Raw genomic sequence first — 12,056 nt, forward strand, 5'->3', positions numbered from 1 at the left:
GAGTTCTTCATAGCTCATTTTTGCTGGAGGGAGCAGGAGAGCTCAGATGCATTGGATATATCTTTCTGTCTGATCATGTATGTCTCAGTGTGCTCTATATAAGCTGAAGGCTGGTTGTGAATCCCAAAGTTTTATAGTGCTGGGAATGAGTGTGCTGGACTCAGCTGAGTGTGGAGTTTGTCTAAAGACAGCTTGGCAATTCTTAGGAGTGAGAAGCCTGGGAACACCTGAGAGCTCAAGGATACTTCAATCCCTTGTTACTCCTCACTAGAAAAATCTAAATTAATGCTTTTCCTCATTCTTGTTTTGGCAGACATATGCCAGATTTCCTCACAGGCTGCCCACTCCCCCAAACTTTCAGTGTCTGTGCTGCCAAACAGGCCCATGGTGTGGAGCATTAGAATTATTTTATGCCCTCTGATAAGTTCCTACATCACCTTTGTCCCCTATTCTAGGGGGTCCCACAGTTTGTTATCTTCCACCTTCCAAGCTGGTGAAGGATCCTTTATTCCTTCCATTAAACAACAGTGATTTAAAAGTCTAAATGGTGGGTTTTGAGCCCTGAAGAAATCACTGAAGTATTAGAGAGTGAGCTTTCCTGAACTGTTGATATTATATAGATTGAACTCTCAGTGATGATAAATATTAGGGACACTGTCTAAAAAAAAGAGGAAGTTATTTATTCTATGTATTGTGTTTTAATATGATCTACTTGTTTTCTCTGTTGTGATTGTCCCCTCTAGATTATAACAGATTTTAAGTCTGCTATGATTCTTGGTGAATTGCAGTGAAGTGAACAGGGATAGACCCATTTTCTCTCCACAGAGGTACAGGATTCAGAGAGGAGCACATCTGGACTCTTTAGGCACCCAGAGCTTCTTGCCAGGCTTGCCACAGCTCAACAAGGGAAACTGCTGTCTGCTAATATCTTTTGTGGGTGAAATTATTTTAGCAAAAGCAATCAACTCCTCTGAGGGACAAAACCAGTTAGGAGACAATCATCTCTATAGTGCTGGATTCTTTTTTTTTTTTTTTTTTTTTTTTTGGCTTTTTCCAGAAAGATTTGAAAGGTGGAAAGAAGAGATGACTACTATGGGGATTTCCTCAAGAGGAACCAGAAGAGAAACCTATTTTATTGCTAAATTAATCTCTAATCTTGCAAAATTCCTTTTACCTTGTTCAAAAACCAACCAAGCAACACAAACTAACAAATAAAACCCAACAAACAAACAAAGAAAAGCCCCATCAGACTAGTTATAAACACTGAATTTGGATAACTGAAAATAATAAATTATATAAATACAGTTAAAATAGAATTAGTACTTGCTATCTAAAGATGCACAAAATTGGTAGATTTTTTTACCTGTTTCAGTGCTCAACTTTAAATAATCTTTATTCTCTATAAAAATTATATCTATGATTTCAAAATACTTATGTTGTATCTGAGTAAACTGTAAACTAAAAACTTCTCCCCTATTCTATTTTTCATGCCCTAATTAGAGCCTTTTCTAACAACTAAAACTAAAAAAACAAACTGACACCATCTTTTGCTTCTTGCTGGTTCAAGATAATTATGGAACCTAACACTCCAAATGGTAATTGAACTTAGTGTTGAGCACAGCTGGAGTTTTAGAATTTCAGACCAAATTCAATTAGCATTTTTGTCAAATAAAGTTAAATGTGCTTAAAAGTTACTTCTAGATGCATTTAGATGTTTTACAATGACTGTCACCTAACATCTGTTGGAGTTAGACATTGCTGCTAGGATTCATCTGTGTGAGAGTCAATTTCCTTATCTGAGGGATTGCTCTTCTAGAATTAGTTTGTCCTATTTGCAAATAGATCTCTAAAAAAGGTTAGATGAATTGTGCCTTCAGGATGGTTATTTAATTCAACTGATTATAAAATTTTTATTTAAGTGGCTGATCCTCCCATAACTCCCATGATTAAATTTCTCATTGCATTACCTATTTTGGAGGTCCCAGCTGTAAAAATATATTGAATTAGATTTTTTTCATATACAATAGACAAAACTCTAAGTTTTAAATTAGATAATTAACATAGAAACAGAATGAGTAAGAGACTGAAATAAAACTTTTACTGTTCAGAGAAATGCCCAAACTACTTAAGCAGATACTGTTTGCAAAATCTAAAAGATCAGATCATAATTTTCCTTATCCTATATTTAAGATTCAAAAGAAATTTGCAATGAAATCAATAATCCTCAAACTATTGTAAATTTTTATAATAAAGACCATTAAATTAATAGAATGTGAAATTCGATTGTAAAACTGAATATTAATAAGATTTGTTGCCTTTTTATATCAGAGTCCCTATGCAACACAAGTCTTATCTATTTTTATTATCCATTGCAGTTAAAAACAGTGATGTCATTCTCCAGATAATAAAAGCTAATGAAACAAATGCAGTATTGTGAATAATGAAGAACCCCACAGACACAGATGAAGCATTTAATTCAGAACCCAGGTTTGTTTTTTATTTCCAAACAGGTATGTAAAAAAACTATTATGTCATAATGTATGTGTGTCTATATGTAAGTATACATCTTTGTGAGATTCAGTAATTTATTCTGTGTACAAATACCTATATATACATGCACACATGTTGTCAGGACTTAAAGAAATATCTCAGGACTTAGTGAAATATCTCAAGACACTGTCAGGGAAGGAAGTTTCCATAAGATAAAGCACCACAAGAGGCAGAGATGGCAAACAGGAAGGCATTAATTCCAGGCCTAAACTGAGGTGAAGGTTTGGAATTAGCACACTGGACAAAACCCCACTGTGATTTGGGAACTTGCAGTAGGTGAAGAAGGCAACAACAGGAAGAGGCTGAGGCAGATCTGGGTGACCTAACTGGACAAAAACTCCCACCATGGGAAAGCATGAGGAAGGAAGCAAGTCCTTATACACCTGCCAGCCCAAGCTGTGGGAAGAGCACCTTGGTTCTGTGCATAGCTGGGAGTCAGACTGCACAAAAGTGATGCCTCCAGAAGAGCACTCCAGGGACCCCCCAGCAGGAACACCAGAGGAGGAAGGGCAGGAATGATGCCACAGCTCCCATGTGGTGGTGACTACATTTCTGCTTAATCTTTCTTCTCTCTCTGCCCTCTCTACCACACATCTACTCTTAAATAGAATTCATACTCCTGACACTGGCATACAGTCTGATTGGCACCTTAATTTGGGCAGAAGCATCTTTTGATAATCAGACCCTAACACATGTATGCACATATGTTAATTTGTCCAGATGTAAGCATATATACCATTGAAGGAGACTTAATCCTAGGAATCTACCTTGCCTCAGCACAAAGTATTGCTTGTTGAACCAATCAACTCTAAATATTTGGGCTCAAATTTCAGTTTATGAAGATAGAGTTATGTAAGTCAAACTGCTGATACCAGTTTTGACCCTAGCATGTAGCATTATACAAATTTTCTGCTTGAAATGGTACATAGATCCTACCTTCCCTTTCACAATTTCTTTCAATGAAAAAGGACAAAAAGAAACAAAAATACCACTAGCATCAGTACAGAAACCAACTAGAAGAGCAAAAAAAATTACATAGTTCGGATACTTCTCTGAAGACAAGATGTGCTATCTGACTTACAAAAAGTTTGTGTTACAAAGGATTCCTTACATTTATGTAAGCAACTTTTTGAGTTCTGTTTATTTAAAGTAAATACAGTACAGTGAATCAGCCCTGTGATAACCTGGGGAGTTAAAGAAAAATATGTTGCTACTCCAAATAACAGAGTAAAAGTTGTTGAGTCTTAGCTCAGCTTTGCTCAGAGGACAGATTTCCCACCTTCAGGAATCATTTGCAGAATTTTACTTGCTCAGTCATCTAAATGCTTCAACTGTAATTTTTCTGCACTCTCCAGAACCATTCCTGCATTTTCACTTTGTTTCTCACTGTGTGATCTCTCTTCTCTCATGCCAATATTAGGCAACTGAAATTTCAGTGACTTTCATGAAGTACACCTAGATCTAGACTATTAAACATTATTCATCCAGCCCACTACTTCTATTTGTCTGTGTATGTCATCTATGTCATGACCACTTAAAAATATTACATACTTCATACAGTAGTGAAGCAACATTACCTGTGCATTGCAATGAAATATATTAATTTATTTCAAACTTTATTACAGAACTCAAATGGGGCAATACTGAATTCCAATGGTAAAACTCCCTTAAACTCACTGAAGGCAGTCTCTCCTGCCACAAGTGTCACTTGAATTCCAAAACCTGTCTGGACATGTGAGGGGAGATCAATGGAATGTTGTTTACCAGACTTCAGTAAGGCTTTTGATGCTATCTCCCATGATATCCTCTTAGACAAAGTCAGAAGAGAAGGCTGGACCAGAATGGTGAGATGGATGGAGAACTGGCTGAACAGCAGAGCTCAGGGGGTTTTGGTCAGTGGCACAGAGACCTGGATGAAAAACCTGCAACAAGTGATATCCCACAGGGGTTTTGATACTGGGTCCAGTCTTGATCAACTTATTCATCAATGACTTAGATTAAGGGGTAGATGCTTCCCAGCAAGTTTGCTGGTGACACAAGGCTGGGAGGAGTGGCCAATACCCCAGAGGGCTGTGCAGCCCTTCAGAGGGACCTTGACAGGCTGGAGGATTGCAGAGAAAAACCTTCTGGAATTCAACAAAGGCAAATGCAGGGAGGAGAACAGATTAGACCTGCTGGAAGGCAGCTCTGCAGAGAAGGACCTGGGAGTGCTGGTGGACAATAAGCTCTGCATGTCCTTTCTGTGTGCCCTTGAGCCAAGGCCAGTGGAAGAGCATTGCCAGCAGGCTGAGGGAGGTGATCCTGCCCATCTACTCAGACCTAGTGAGGCCACATATGCTGTGCTGTCCAGCTCTGGGCCCCTCAGTGCAAGAGAGACATGGAGATCCTGGAGCAGGTCCATCAAAGGGCTATAAAAATATTTCCTCTTAGGAGGAAAAGCTGAGAGAATTTGGCTTATCCAGTTTTGAGAAGAGATGACTGAGAGAAGACCTTGCCAACATCTTTCAGTGTCTGAAGGGATGGTGATAAGAGGACCAAGCTCTGTTCAGGGTCCCAAGCAATAGGACAAGAGCAACGGGCAGAAACTCATCCACAGCAAGTTCCACCTGAATATGAGGAAGTATTTCTTTATTTTGTGGGTGACCAAGCAGTAGAACAGATTTCCCAGAGAGAGTGTGGAGTCTCTTTCACTAGAAATATTGAAAGGCCATCAGAACAAATGGAAGGACAGGATGAGCAGTGTGCATTATCTAAAGTTTTGAGATAGAAGCACCAACTTTTCCACCAATTTCAAAATTATGCAGAAACCTTGAAGTTCCTCTGCTAACCATCAAAGGTAACTTGGTACCAGAAAACAAGTGTTTATACAGGGCTTAAAGCACTTCAGTCAGCTGAGAATGTATTGGAAATGTAATTTTGCCATTAAAAGGGATTGCATTATAAAGATAGGTTATTCATTCAAATGATTCATTAGGAATCTCAATTTTATTCTTCCCTTTCTAAATTTTGTTGGGATTGTTTTAATTAAACCGTTAAAATGTCATCAAAACTTGCAATTTCTTCAGAAAATCTACTCAGATAATTTTTTTTTTTTACTTTCTTATGAAACAAATCTGCTATGGTGTAACTTGGATTATTAACATAAAAATAATCATGTAGATAAATCTTAAAAATGCATCAAAAATATCTGATTTATTTTTTTATTTTAATCTGTGATCATAAAAAACATAATATCCCTAAGAAAGAACTTTCTGCTCAAAATTACAGCAGAAATTGGAATAATTATTACCTTTTGTCAATGCTTTACATATATATCCACAGATTCAATTGATCCCAGAGAGGAGTAGGGAAAAAAAGGATGTGTTTGTTGATTGTATGTGTGTTCTTTCTCTCAGGATTTGCATCACTTCCTATTATATCCATTTTTCAAGCTGTCGTCAATTTAGAATCTTTAGCCAGTGGCAGAAAATTGTACTTGAAACAAATTACTCAGCTTTGTTCAACAAGAAAACTGCAATATTTAATTTTGGAATTTGATTCAGAACAACTAACCTGAGGGCAGTAGATGCTGCCAATAAAGAGGGAAATGATTTGTCATATTATAGCTGGATGTAGCTGTGATATCAGAGTGTTTTTTTCCCTTGTAATATAAGAAGGCACATATGCAAAATAATGAAGCATTTATGGAAAAATTATGTCCTTTGTTACCTTTCCTCCTTGATAGATCTGTATTTGCATACAAGAATGTAGATTCAACAAGACAATTTCAAGAGTCTAGGGGATAAAGCAGTGTACAATGACACATTAGTTGCTGGGTTTTTTTTCTGGAGAATGACAAATGTTAGAAAAACTGGCTTTGCCTCACTCATGCTGCCTTTCTGGTTGCTGGTGGGAAACAGTGTATTTTGGCATTGTCTCCACTACTGAAGACAAATTGTAAAAATCTATTTTTCATGCTGCAGGATTTTTCCAAGTATCGCCATTTTCTGAAGGTAAGCTGAGTGTCTTCAATATGTCATTTTCTTTCTATAATGTATATCTGGAATAGCTCCTTTAATCAGTGGAACAACATCTAGGTAAGGTGTGGTTGCTAGGAGAGGTGAAGAGCATCTCCTAGGATCTGCTTCCTAAATTCTGTTTAACTATTGATATGAAAGCTCTTTTTGTGTCCAAAATGTTCACCAACGGTAAAAAAAACAATCTCACGTTATTTTTCTTGTACTGTTTTTCTAACACTGTTTAGATTTCTTTCTTTGGAAATGGCAGCTTTCATGTATAGATTTATCACGAGCTTTAAAAACCTGTTGTTACACTGATAACTTCTGAATCATAACAATCTGTATGACAGTTTTATGGGAATTTAGATAACTTTGCTTTGTGGATGTGTTTGAAAAGGATACACCAAGTAGGAAGGAAGATATGTGGCATAGATATTGTGTAGGCTTCACTTCTTCAAACATAAAAATGACAGGGAAAATTTATCTCTATAAAATCAGAGACTTGCATACTGCTTTTTAATGTAAACAAAACCCAAAATAGTCTTAAAACCAACATATAAGCAATGAGATAAGGTGTCTTTTTTGATAGCCTCACAAATGTCCAGGGACAGGGTGGAAAGATCCCCTTTTATCTCTTTTGCTTGCCAAGAAAAAGGAATCCTTCAGACGATCAGACTAGTCAGAAGGGCATAGCTTATAGAAAAGGCAAATAATTGCACTCAGGTCAGTGAGAATCCAATTCCTTCAAGAACATAACAATGTGTTCCATGAATAGGAATGTGTTTCTAAAAAGCTAAACTCTCAGCTAAGCACAGCCAAGGCAATCAGGAGGCTGGTGAATAGTGCTGTAGATATTGGATGAGTAGCAGGAGGAAACAGCAAGGATCCAAAGCATACTCAGCAGGCATTGATGCAAGTTACACATGGGACTAGTAAATCACCCAAACTGACTAATTATCATAGGCAGCATGCTAGCAGGCTTCTGAAAACAATGTGGACTTCTAGGTCCTACAGCAGTGTGAACCATGAAGGCAGGTTTATGCATCAATATTTGACCCAGCTGATCTCCAGAAGATCTGTGCATTTTCCAAGGCATGCAAATTCAGTTATCACATGTTGTTATCACATCACAGTCAGAGTGAAAAGCCAATATGGCAGACAAAAAAAACCCAAAAAACCCTAAAGAAATATTTAAAAAGAAGGTATGACAGAAGAAAACATTCCAAAGGGTGTTTTCAAAAATGGATAGCATTAACACATATGCAAACCCAGAACCATTTAGCAACACTAATATTATCTGATATGAGCAACCTAAACATTAAGTAAGGAAACTAAAATAAATGCTTCAAATTTTCAGTATATTTTGGTTCTTAACCAAAGGAAAAGTACTTGCTGATTTGGAATGCCAGATTTGATTAAGAATCTGTGGGATACCCATAACTTTCTGGAACAGCAGCTGGATTGAGGCAGAAAAAGAGAGTATTTAAAACAGCAGAATGCACCTATGTTTGAAGACCATGAATCCTTTTGCAGATAAGGATAAAAAAGTCTTTCATCAACTTCTACACACAGAGTACATTACTTTGAGCCACTAGATTTGTCTAGTCTCCTGCCCATTTGATTCCCTCCCAGTCGTAGCCTAGTAACGTCAGAATAAATAATGCACAAAAGGGAAGACCAACATATAATAGACTAAAATAATTGCAAATGCCTTTACAGGACAAACTGTTAGGAATTCTTTATGAGAAATACACACACCAAAGCCTTCCCTTAACAGACAAGCCATTATTCACATACTGCAGCAATGGATAACATTGCAGTTCATTGCAACCCCAAGAAGTCACCAAAAGAAGCTTTCTGAAAGCTCCAAGAAGCTTTATGTTAACAGAAATGCATTTAAGAGCCAGGCCAATAAAAGTGATGAATAATATTAAGCAAACAAATTGGCTTTTCAGGTGATTACTGAAGTATCACTTCAAAGGGGTGATATTTTCGTTTTCAGAAGAAATACTTGTGCTTTTAAGCTTTTTTGTTGTTTCATTTGTCTTCTTAGTAATTTTTAAAAAATTTAAACATATCCCATGGGAAAAGCAGAATTTTTAAAAATAAAACTTAAAAAATAATTTTTTTTAGAATTATATTGAGACATAATTTAAGGGCTGATAGCCTTTTATTCAAAGTTCATACAGAACTCAAAACTACAGAAACTCTAGACCAGCTGTTAGTTAAGCACATCTCCCTGGATTATTTACTTTTAATTGATGATATTTTACAGTGACAGTTCAGGAAAAGGCTGATTTGTAACACTGTAAATCAATATTGTTTGTGATGTGTATAGAAGAATGCAGAACTTGTTTTTTTTTTTTTTCCTCTATATTTTTTTGTCTCTGGCTGCAAACTTTCTTCTTATTTAAATTCTCTCTGCTTCTTTTTAGGAAAACCAGCTGGATTATACTGGCAAATACCTCAGGAAGGCAGAACTAATTGCTCCAATTATTACTGGAGTGCCAGGTGGGAAATTAGAATATGGGGCCAATTGGGGATAGGTGAAAAATACTTCTTAGATTTTAGAGAGAAAGGTGATAATTCTTAGGTTTATAGGGCTGCTGTTGTTTATCTTGACTCAGTTTTTAAAGTGTGGGGTTTAGACATTAGTAGTAAGGCCTAGCTTAATGGAACAGGCATAAAATATAGACTTCATTTTAAGAAACAAGAGAGGATAAGGACTACTGTCAGTGCATAGGCCTGATTCATTGCTGAAGGATCCCTTATGACAGAAAAGTATATCTGATCTTGTAGATTTTTAAAATCAACATATGTCAGGCTATCTGCAAGTGCTTTCAGTACTTGCTTTCTATTCCCTTATGTTCTTTTTTTTCCTTTGCAATGTAGCAGCTGTTCATGTGAGAAATTACCCTTGCTGGTATTTTCTGCTTTAAATTTTGTTGGCATTGGTTAAAATCATGCAGTTGAGTAGTAGATGGCAGACCCTTGGTAGAAGGTAATGGCAGAAAGCAAGGTTTTGATTTTATATTAAAGACAGTTTAAACAAAGTCAGGTTGAATTTTAGCCTTTTTATTTATTGAGATAGCAGAGAAGTTTGGCAATTCTTCTTTCAATTAGATATCTTCCTGGGAAAGGATCACATTTTAATCAGTAATATTTTATTTCACAAAAAGACCTCTTCTACTTGTAAATCAGAAGGGCAATAGGACTATAAAAGCAGATATTACAGCCACTAAAAATGGGGTTTTAAAAAGAGATTAACAGGTTTATATTGCTCTTGAGGAAAGACAATGTGAATGTTCAGCAATTTCTTTTGCTATGTACATGACATGCACTCAAAACCAAAAAATGCAATTCAACCACTGTTCAAGTCAGTGCTGGTAATATTTCAATTGTCTGTATTTCTCTTTAAATCCATGGATCAATATCCACTACAATCAAGTCAACAGTCTCATACTGGTCAGTACAAGACTCTATTGTTTCAAAAAATACCTGCAAGTCCAGACTTTTTCCAGGTTCTCATATATTTTGGTATATGTTAGGATTAAATGCCCAAAACTCCAGAATTATTTGAGTTGTTGGGAAGACCACAAACATCAAAGATAGTATTTGACCTAAATGGACGATGCTTCCTTGGTTTTGAGATACCAGTCTAAAAAATATTAAAATAATTGGATCAAGCCTTGCTCCATAAACACAGAACTACTCTCTGCTATGGTGAAAGTGACTGCTTCTGACTTGGTCATTTATTGCTGATCTGTATAGTGTTAGTTATACTGCTTGGAGTCAGGAATCATGTTACAGAAGATAAAAAATTTCAGTCTAGTTCAGTTTTGCTAAATTTAACAAAAAATAAATCTGTGCTTTATGATTTGTTTATTATTTGTTGGTAAATTGAAGACTACTCCAGCATGTGAATTCACAATTCCTCTGTCTATTCAGTCACTTCCTGAAAGAAATATAGAAATGAGCATTTGTATGCTATGTAGTGATACTTGCAATTTCCTTGGAAATAGCAGTTCTCAGATTCTTGCTATCCAATACTGTACATGTGATATTCTGATGTTGCTTCAGTAGTTGAAACAATCCAAAGGTAAGAAACTAAAAGAAAGTGGAATTTTCCTGGCACAGAGTTACTGACTTATCTATTCAAAACAAAACACTGAATGAAGTGTGTGAAATGTGGGTGCCTGATGCTGCAATCAAAGGTACAGAAGAAATCACTGTTGGAGGATGGAAATGTTATTACTTCTGTAACTATCAAACACCTGAGTGGACAGCAGTTCCCAGAACACCACTCACAGCAAGCAGGCATGTTTGCAGTTTGTCTGTTGAACCTTCAAAAATCTTTGTCAACTCTTTCATAGCAATGAGTCAAAGAACAGTTTTGGTTTGAAGGGATCTTTAAAGATCACCTAGACCAGGTTGCTCAAACCCCAGCCAACCTGTCCTTGAACATTTCCAGGGTTGGGGCATTTGTCACTTCTCTGGGAAATCTGATCCAGTGCCTCTTATATTCAATCAAAATCTACTCTCAGTTTAAAAGCATTGTCACTGTAGACCCTGGTAAAATGTTTTTTTCCTTTTTAATAAGTCCCCTTTATCTATTTCAAGGCCACAGCAAGGTCTCCCCAGAGTCTTCCTTTCACCAGGCTGGACAGCCCCAGCTCTCTCAGCCTGTCACCATAGGAGAGGTGTTCTGTCTCTGATCATTCTAATCCAAGAAAGTTTCTCACCTGCAGTGAACCTCCAACTTTTGGCCTGGACAAACCAGACATCAAAGTATAGATTTATGCATATACAAAAGCATTTGGAAATCTCAGTAACTGTATCATAATTATCTGTTAATAACTTTTTTTCATCTGCCTTTTTTCTCCTCTTATAAATTTCTGGTTGAAGGTCCAATATTAGGGCATTTTTCTCTGAACATCCTCTAAGGACTAATTTTATATTTCTGATCTTTTGACCTTTGGATTTAAAAGAAATCGAACATTTACAAATTAAATAATTCCGAGTCAGAGGGTCATGCACCTTTCCAGAATCTTATTAGAATGTCTCCCTATAATGTTTAAAGGTTACTGTGGTATTTCAACCTTTTTTTTCTCATAAATAAAGATTAGACTGACTTAATTATTGAAATACAGAGATAAGAAATCAAACTATTTAAAACTGAATTTCTTAGTTTATAATTTTGGCTGATGAACCACAAAGCTCAAAAATCAAGGGAAAAAGGGTGTTTTTTGTCTTAGATTACTCTGAATAGATGAAATTAAACCCAGAGTTCTCAAAAATTTGCCCATTAAAGTATGATCACAGAGCATGTTTAGGGCTTGTTGTTGTGTTTTCTTTTTGGGTTTTTTTTCTCTTTAATCTATAACTTAGGCAAATTACTTGCATTAAAAAAAGAAAAAAAAAAAAAAAAAAAAAAAAAAAAAAAAAAAGGAAAAATCCTGCAAGAGTTCACTAAAGGTCATACTAAATGACAGCATATCTCTATCATAT

At 36.2% G+C, this 12,056-nt stretch overlaps 1 protein-coding gene across 1 annotated transcript in view; it reads right to left on the bottom strand.

Annotated features, from left to right (window-relative positions):
* Positions 1–12,056, bottom strand: part of PCLO (piccolo presynaptic cytomatrix protein) — a 308,509-nt gene that overhangs the window by 25,667 nt on the left and 270,786 nt on the right. The window lies entirely within an intron of this gene.

This window comes from Oenanthe melanoleuca, chromosome 1A, assembly GCF_029582105.1.
Source record: "Oenanthe melanoleuca isolate GR-GAL-2019-014 chromosome 1A, OMel1.0, whole genome shotgun sequence".
Taxonomy (NCBI): Eukaryota; Metazoa; Chordata; class Aves; order Passeriformes; family Muscicapidae; genus Oenanthe; species Oenanthe melanoleuca.